Consider the following 9340-nt stretch of genomic DNA (forward strand, 5'->3'; position numbering starts at 1 on the left):
GAGATCTTAATTTTTTTTCAGATTTTTATAATTGATAGCTCTTTTATTTGATTTTATGTTAAAATCATTGTGAAATATGGGTCGGGGGACAGACAATGTCTCCATAAAAAAATATTCATCACCATCACAACAGTTGTCATGGCGATGAACACAGCTATCATAATAGCAATGGAAGGGAAACTGTCCTAAGGCAAGCGCAGAGGGGCGTGGAGGACTCCCCCTCTGTAACATGGTCTCATTCATGAGATGTCATAACAGTGACTGTGCCATGTTTTCTGATAGTAGAGATGCTCCCTCCAAAGTAGGGTGGATTCCATCTCTTCCTATCAGGTTTGGTTTTCCCCAGAAGGATCTCCAATTATCAATGAAGCCCACCTCGTTTTCTGGACACCACCTCGATAGCCAGCGGTTAAATGATGACATGCGGCTATACATGTCATCACTGGTCAGATTTGGTAAGGGACCAGAGAAAATTACGGAGTCCGACATTGTTTTAGCATAAGCACAAACTGATTCAATGTTCACTTTGGTTGCTTCTGACTGACGACGTCGGGAGTCATTAGTGCCGACATGGAGGACTATCCTATCAAACTTACGATTACTCTTTGCCAGCAACTTTAGATTTGATTCTATGTCGCCCGCTCTGGCCCCTGGGATGCACCTCACAATGCCCGCTGACTTCGCTAGCTTCACGTTTCTCACTATGGAGTCGCCAATTATCAGAGTTTGTTCCCCAGTGAGTGTGTTGTCCTCACGGAGGGAGAGAACCTGTTTGAGACGTGAACGTGATTTGAATGAAAGAAACTTTACTACAAGCAATTCAGGTATCCAAGGGTCTACCATCTATGACTGGCACTTATATCATGCTAGCAGGGACAGTATGACAATTTTTCACTCACTACTGTATCAGCCGAATAGAATTCTGCAGCACTTCTACTTGTAATAACTACCTCTGAATCGATGAGTCCGAGTTGGATTGCTGAGCTGTGAAACATAGGATTAGACAGACTTGGTCAGAGCAGTGATTAATTTACTTGGGATACTACCTGGTTTAAGAGAGCAATACTTCTTGGTTATTAACTACTTTAACACTTACAGTTGGTAGAGTAATCTTCAGTTGTACAAATATGCAATGTGATGCCTTGGTATGCTTTCCCCACTGCCTCCTTGTAGTGTTTCAGAGAGAAGGGTGTTTCTGTCCCTGGTATACAAGAAATCTTCGTGCCATCGGGGTAGAGCAGGAGGTACGGACCATCCTGTAAATTTTTGTTAAAGTCCTTAATTTTCTGTTCGGCGGCTTTAAGCAATTGGTCAGCATTGAACCCTGGCCTCACTATCAGGGGTAGTAACATTCCTCTAACAGGTTTCAGTCCTCCATCTTTCATGCGCATAAGGCCTACTGAAATCTGTGAGGAAACAAAGAAGTAGGCCACTGTAAATGGTTTAAAATCAACACTAAAAATACATATCAGAATGAACTCACAATTTATTAGCCCACACAAAGGAATTTACCTTTACTGGATTGTCTTTCAAAGGTTCTTTTTTCTTTTGGAAACACAATCTCCGTTCCTTCTCTTTTAGACTCCTGAAATTCAGGAACGAAGCCAGTGCATTTTCTCCTGGGTTTTCTGCATTAACATATTTCAATAAAATATTATTAAAAGAGTGCATCAAACAATGTTAATTCTGGAGTTCACTCACTGAGTATTATGATAAATACAATATTAAATGTAGATGGGCAAAACCTAATTTTACAGAAAGTAACCGAAGAAACGTTACCTTTGCTTTTACCAGGCTGATCAACATTAAGCAAGAATTTAATGTTTTTGCCACAGGAACTGCAGAATGGGGTTTCATGCTGCAGGCTGAATCCACAAAAGGGACAATACATTGTAATCTGTGTGATAGAAATAAACACACATACACAAATGAACAACTGGTCGTCGCCACAATGCTGGTTGTGTTGAAAAGCACAACAAGGTTCTAGTGTTTGAGACATATCTAATGAATCCGTGTACCCTTCGTTCTTTGATTATTCTATTTTAAAAACAAATAAAAATAACAAATAAACAGTGTGATTATTTTGTTTTTCTGATTTAAAACCGAAATAATACAGAAAAACCAGATAATCAGCATTTTTCAGTTTTTTGTTGTTTTTTAACTTGTTCTGTTTGTGTGATATTTTGATATTTATGGGGGAATTAAAGCAAGAACTGAAATCTGCTGCAACTCATCCAGGTCCTGGACCAGGTCTCCACACACAATGAGACTGTTTAGGATTTATTTCAACAGTTTTCTGGTCTCATGTTTTCATTCAGTCTGTGAATGTTTTAGCTCGTAAAAAACTGCTCACGTTAATTGTTTTGTTTTGCGGTGGTACGGTCTAAATAGTATCCAGATAAACTGCTGACTGACTATCTACTGTGAGGCTGCTGTGAGGAACAATAGATATTAGAACTAGAACTAATATTTGACACTTTTGCAAAAAAAAAAAAAAAAACAATTACAGCATTTTTGAGGGCAGTAAAATGTTTATTTTGCACGTTATAAATACCGCTAACAGCAGCCGTCAACACACACACGGAAGTTGGTCGTAAGAAATGAGGAGCAACAATAGATTTATTACACCACCTCTGATTCCACATATGTGCATGTTTTACGTAACATTCATTTTTATGTTTTCATTAATTATGTATTAATAACGTTCACCAGTAACGTGACTTATGAGTTGTTTCTTTTTATGTGTCGGACCGGGAGCAAAAGTCCGCCCAGTCACCAGTTTATCTTGATACTATTTGGACCGTAACACTGTTCGGTAAATTTGGCAGATATTTACAGATTCAGACTTCCAGCATCAATAACTCTTTAACGAAACGTCATCGACACATAAATTACACCTCTGCCATCAGTGTGAGGTTGACAACATGACACGATAATTTCCATCAAACGCAGCAGTTACCACAGCACATTCAGCTAAAAGTTATCAGTTAACATGGTGACTCTTTTAACCGCAACACAAGTCGTCTCTTGAACGTGATTGAGAAATGTACACTATTATTCAAAGTACACCTAAAAATGGTCTACTGTTGCTGTTACGTTAGCCTGACATCACTCGCTCCAGACAGGATTACAGTTTATATTAATTTGGCTGTCGCTAGCTAAACGCCGTATTGCTAACGTTACTGCATTGCTAGCGTTATGATAGCCTAATATGAAAAATATAAAAGTATCCTATTCAACTTTCACTTACTTTCACACGTTTCGATTTCTTCTTCTTGTTCTTCTCTGTTATGGCGGGCTAAAAATATCCGCCAAAAACGTGTCTGTCTGTAATACCGGTCAGTCTGAAACACTTCCGTTGCGGAAACACTTCCGTTATGGCCATTTTGCATTTGTGTTGTGACCTTTTTGCATTCGTGTTGTGATCTTTTTGTGTTTGTTTCTGTAAATGCATTCACCTGACACTTCCCAGCCACCGTACGAAACAGATGAACTGTGAATCATCTGCTATTCATCTGCATCGGCATCCACGTTAATCAGTTTTGTGGGACGTACTATTCTGGTAAGTAAACATGCATGTTTATTCGTAGCAGAGCATCACACGCTGGCGAATCCCCGGAAAAACCCGCAAAGTCCGTTTAAACATGCACATAGTTCTAATGTCGGCAGTTAAGAAAGCTAAGCTAAAGCTTATCACATGGTGCTCGAGGTTATACATAGAGGAGTCAAGCCCTTAATAGCTCTCAGGGAGAATCCCCGGAAAAACCCCGCAAAGTCCGTTTAAACATGCACATCTATACTATAATTCAAGGGAGGTGTGTGTGTGGTTATAATGTCGGCATCGGCAGTTAAGAAAGCTAAGCTAAAGCTTATCACATGGTGCTCGAGGTTATACATGGAGTAGTCAAGCCCCTAATTGCTCTCAGGAAGAAACCCTGGAAAAACCCGCAAAGTCCGTTTAAACATGCACATACTTCTAATGTCGGCAGTTAAGCTAAAGCTTATCACTATTAATGCTATATTATCTTCATATTCATTATCATTGTATTATTAGCATTGCTAAATTATTATATTACCTTATTATTTACTGGTATTCATTACAGTATTTTGGGGTTAGGTTATTTTGTTATTGCTGTTATTACTATTATTATTATAGCCATTACTATTATTACTACTTTCACTATTATTATCTCCATCTAATCGTACTACTACTGTATTTTTTAATTTAGTTTATTATTAATACTTTTTAGCATATTACATTATTTTGTTATTGCAATTATTACTATTAATATCATTATAACATTACTTTTATTACTATTACTATTTTCACTAAATGTCCGCCTGGCTAGCAACGCTGCGTGCGGGGCGACACGTCGTGCAGCTCAAACAGGTGAAGAACGGAAAAATCGCCTGGCAAGCACCGCTGGGCGCAAGGCAACACGTCGTGCAGCAGAGACGAGTGAAGAACGGCATAATCGCTTGGTGAGCAACGCTGCGCGCAAGGTAACACGCCGTGCAGCAGAGACGAGTGAAGAACAGAATAATCGCTTGGCGAGCAACGCTGCGAGCGAGGTGACACGCCGTACAGCAGAAACACCTCAGCAGCAGGAGGACCGACAAGCCAGAGATGCCCTGTGCCATCAAGAAATGCATCGTGCACGCGTAGAACAGGCACGCAAAAACAATTGCAACCTTGCTCGGTGTGATGACAGACTTTTTTAAAGAGGAAATTTATGGTGATTTCACACACACACTCAGTATCACCTCACTGTTTGAGTGTCCTACATGCGTACACTGCAATGCCTATGTACGGAAAGAGGAGAGGAAAGGATTCTATTGTGTGTCTGGAAAAATAGACCTCACATACAATCCCACTTATCCTAAACCTGGCTCAATCCCACCACAGCCTCCAAATGCTGTCAAGGACCTTTTCATGGTAAATGGTAAATGGACTTGATTTTATATAGCGCTTTATCACCACACTGAAGCAGTCTCAAAGCGCTTTACATATCAGCTCATTCACCCAATCACTCTCACATTCACACACCAGTGGGACAGGACTGCCATGCAAGGCGCTAGTCGACCACTGGGAGCAACTTAGGGTTCAGTGTCTTGCCCAAGGACACTTCGACACATAGTCAGGTACTGGGATCGAACCCCCAACCTCTCGATCAGAAGACGACCCTCTACCACCTGAGCCACGGTCATGAATCAAAACTTTGTTAAACAAGCTAAGCAATACAACAATGCTTTGGCAATGGCAAGCATTGGCATAAAAGAGATCGCAATTCTTGGTTTCAACACAGGCATACGAATACAAGAAAAAAATTTTCATTTCATTGCCGGCCCCCTTCCTGAACAGGGTCAAATACCCAACTTTGCTCAGATCTACTTTCATGATCCTTCCCATGAAGGGGAATTACGCCATACTCATGCCTCAAACAGTGATCTGAATGAAGAATTCTTGCTTAGAGCACAAGAGGCCATTCACAGGTGCAACCCATATGTACAACAGTTCAAGTCAGCAATTGAGTACATGAACCAAAATGACACTGCTGATGATCTGAGAATTGTCCTAACAGCTCACTCTCGCCGTCGTGACCTTCATCGTGGCACTGTCAATCTTCCGTCACTGGACAGCGATGTTGCAGTCATTGCTCCAGGAACCACTCCTATTGAGCAATTTGGAAAGCTGGCTGTCAGTCTTCACCTCAGAGGAGGACAACTTCAGGAAATTGATGCCATTCATCCAGCATATGATCCGCTATTATATGTGCTTCTTCTGCCACAGGGCTCTCAAGGATACCACACTGAACTGATAGGTGTCACCCCAACAAACTTTTACCAATTCCACCTTCAATTGCACAACACTGACTTTAATTTGCTGCATCGTGGTGGAAAACTCACACAAAAGTATGTATGTGACATGATGGCTAAAATTGAATCACACCATCTCAACTGGATTCGCCACAACCAGAAATCTATCAAGGCAGAAAAATACAATGTCATTGTTGATGCCCTGAGTAGTGACACTGAGATCATTCCGGGACGCCTAACCATACTGCCCCCCATGATTTATGGATCATCAAGATGGTACACCAAAGAATTCCAAGACGCCATGGCCTTGGTCAGAGTCAAAGGCAAACCAGACTTCTTCCTCACCTTCACTTGCAACCCCAACTGGGCTGAGATTAAAAGATCGCTTTTTGAAGGTCATCAGACCCATCAAAGACCAGACATCAATGCCAGAGTATTCCACATGAAGGTGGAAGCTCTACTCACAGACCTTCTGAAACATGACATACTGGGACATGTGGATGCATTTGTGATGGTGAAAGAAACTCAAAAAAGACATCTTCCTCATATACATATGCTCATCACCATGGTGCAACGTGACAAACCCAGGACCTCCACTGATACTGATCGCATTGTATCTGCAGAGATTCCAAACAAAGACACAAATCCATATCTACATCACATTGTCACATCACATATTCACGGCCCATGTGTACAATGAAATCGTAACAGTCCATGCATGGTTGACAGAAAGTGTTCAAAGGACTACCCCAAACAGTTGAGACATACCACAAACTACAACTCTTATCCACTGTACAGAAGACGAGCTGAAGATGCACCTGGCTCTCCCATCTTAAAGACGATCAGAGGGGGCATGAATGTGTCAGATAAAAAAGGGGATAAAAAAGACTAAGTTCCCACGATTATCGCATGGCCAACACCGTTGGACGCATTCCAATGATTGCCTTCAACCCACACACTGCTGAACTGTTCTATCTCCGCATCCTTTTATACCGTATCCCAGGACCTACTTCCTTCAGAGACCTCCGTAAAGTTGGAGATGTGGTCATGGACACCTATCTGGCTGCCTGCATTGCACATGGCATTGTTGACAATGACCAGGAAGTGGATTCTGTTATGGAGGAAGCAGCAAATGTGACCTTTGGCCCAGCACTACGTGAAGTATTTGCCACCATGCTCATGTTTGTGCTTAGAGGAGAGCACTTGCAGTTTTGGGAAAGGCACAAACGTGTTCTTTGTGATGACTTGCACAGGACTGCAATGAATGAGCCAAATGAGAACATTCTGAATGAAGTGCTACTCGACCTCAAGGACCACATTGAAAGACATGGTTTCACACTGAGTGGAAACTTTGGACTCCCTGAACCTAATCCACTTCATGATCAAAATCAGACTCCCCACATCATCCAGCACGAGACAGAGCACAACATGGAGGAACTTCACGCTCAAATTATTCAAACAGAAAACACACTTAATCCCGAGCAGCAAAGTGTTGTCAAAACCGTGATAGAGAGCGTGGAACAGGGACTTGGAAAGATGATCGTGCTTGATGCAAGTGGTGGGACAGGAAAAACCTTTGTGTTATGCCACATCCTGAACAAAGTCCGTGCAAAAGGCAAAGTGGCTCTTGCAACAGCCGCGAGTGGCATCGCAGCAACCCTACTGCAAAAAGGCACCACCTTTCACAGTAGAACAAAATGTTCTCTCATTCTCACTGATGAATCCACTTGCGCTGTCAGTGAACATGACAACACTGCCACACTCATTAGGATGGTACATCTCTTGGTTGTGGATGAAGTGACGATGATGGATCGCCGTGCATTAGATGCAGCAGACCGTACATTTCGGTGTCTTCGTAGATCAGACAAATCATTTGGCATCACAATGGTCTTTGGTGGCGACTGGAGGCAAATACTGACCGTTGTGCCACAGGGTGGCCGAACCGCGATCATAGGACGGTGTTGCAAGAGCTCATACCTAAGGAAAAATGTTGAAACTCTCAGTCTAACAATAAATATGAGAATCTCTCAAGCTACAGAACATCAACAAGCTGAAGAAAACTTTGCCAAATTCCTCTTAGACCTTGGCGAGGCAAAAATTCCAATAGTTCCAGAAGAAGGTGAATTCGCAATTAAACTCAACGACACACTGACAATTTCTGGTGACAAACTAAAAGACATTGTAATTTGGGTGTATAAAGACATGCTGGCCAACATTTCCTGTCCAACGTGGCTATGTGAACGTGTCATATTATGCCCAACTAACTCTGAAGTCGACACAGTAAATGAGCACATGACCAAGATCTTTCCAGGAGAACACGTTTGCAACAGTGTTGACACAGCAGATTCTGAGGGTCATCATATGTACCCAACTGAGTTTTTAAAAACACTCTGCCCTTCCGGAATGCCTCCTCATCGCATTTCTTTAAAAGTTGGAATGGTGATCATGCTACTGCGAAACTTTGACCAACAAAATGGACATTGTAATGGCTCAAGATACATTATCGAAGAAATCCTGCCACACCTCTTAGTTACAAAATCTGTAATTGGTGTAAATGCTGGATGTGCACTCTTTATTCCATGAATCACACTCATACCATCTGACAACATCTTCCCATTCACCTTAAGACGCAAACAATTTCCAGTGAGACCATGCTTTGCCATGACTGTGAATAAGTCACAGGGTCAATCTTTGCAGCGTGTTGGTGTTTTCAGTAATTACGTTTAAAAACGTTTATTTTGATTTTGAAATCAACACAAATTAGACCAAACGAGACATGAGGGGGAGGAGCGTCTGAGCGGCACGCACACTGATACTACGTACTATTACTGCTAAGAACTAACACACTAACAACTAACAAACTAACCTCTAACATGGTGTGGTGGTGGGAATCCAGCCACTAAAGAACTCACTCAGTGTGTTCCTGTGTGCCAATCCCAAGCCTGGATAAATGGAGAGGGGCACCTTTAATGTAAAACCCACCAATTTTCTGTGTCTCTTCTCTATGGTCGTATGTTGGATGTACATGACATGTTTGTGTGTAATTAATTTTCACACTGGGTTTTGTGTTTTTCATTGCTGAGGTAGGGTCTAAAGATGGGATGCTCTGGTACATTAATTATTCATTTACCTAAGTCCAGCAAACATTGGTGCAACCTTTATCTATATATCATGTTCATGTCCCATAGAATTAAAACAGGGAAATCACACAATATTTTATTTTGCACCCACAAATATACACCTTCATAACACTACAGAGTATGTACACCTCTTTGTACATCCAACCTTCAAACACATTCTCATTTGGCCATAATTAGCTCTACTTAAGCTCCCACATGAATGCATACTTCCGACGGGCACTGTACTAGTCTATCTATACTATCTTCTATATATACTATAATTCAAGGGAGGTCTGTGTGTGTGTGTGTGTGTGTGTGTATGTGTGGATGGATGTGTGTGTGTGTGTGTGTGTGGAGCAAATATCTCCCCGACCAGTTCGACCTGAAACTCGGTTGACGGGTTC

General features: G+C 41.7%; 1 long non-coding RNA gene across 1 annotated transcript; it reads right to left on the reverse strand.

Annotated features, from left to right (window-relative positions):
- Positions 1–1205: 1205 nt before the first annotated feature.
- LOC114464350 (uncharacterized) lies at positions 1206–1890 on the reverse strand. Its single transcript, XR_003674183.1, has 3 exons — positions 1780–1890; positions 1513–1628; positions 1206–1406 (listed from the first exon to the last, which is right to left on the reverse strand). It is a non-coding gene; the product is annotated as an uncharacterized LOC114464350 (long non-coding RNA).
- Positions 1891–9340: the final 7450 nt, after the last annotated feature.

The sequence above is a fragment of the Gouania willdenowi genome, chromosome 6, assembly GCF_900634775.1.
Source record: "Gouania willdenowi chromosome 6, fGouWil2.1, whole genome shotgun sequence".
NCBI classification, from domain to species: domain Eukaryota; kingdom Metazoa; phylum Chordata; class Actinopteri; order Blenniiformes; family Gobiesocidae; genus Gouania; species Gouania willdenowi.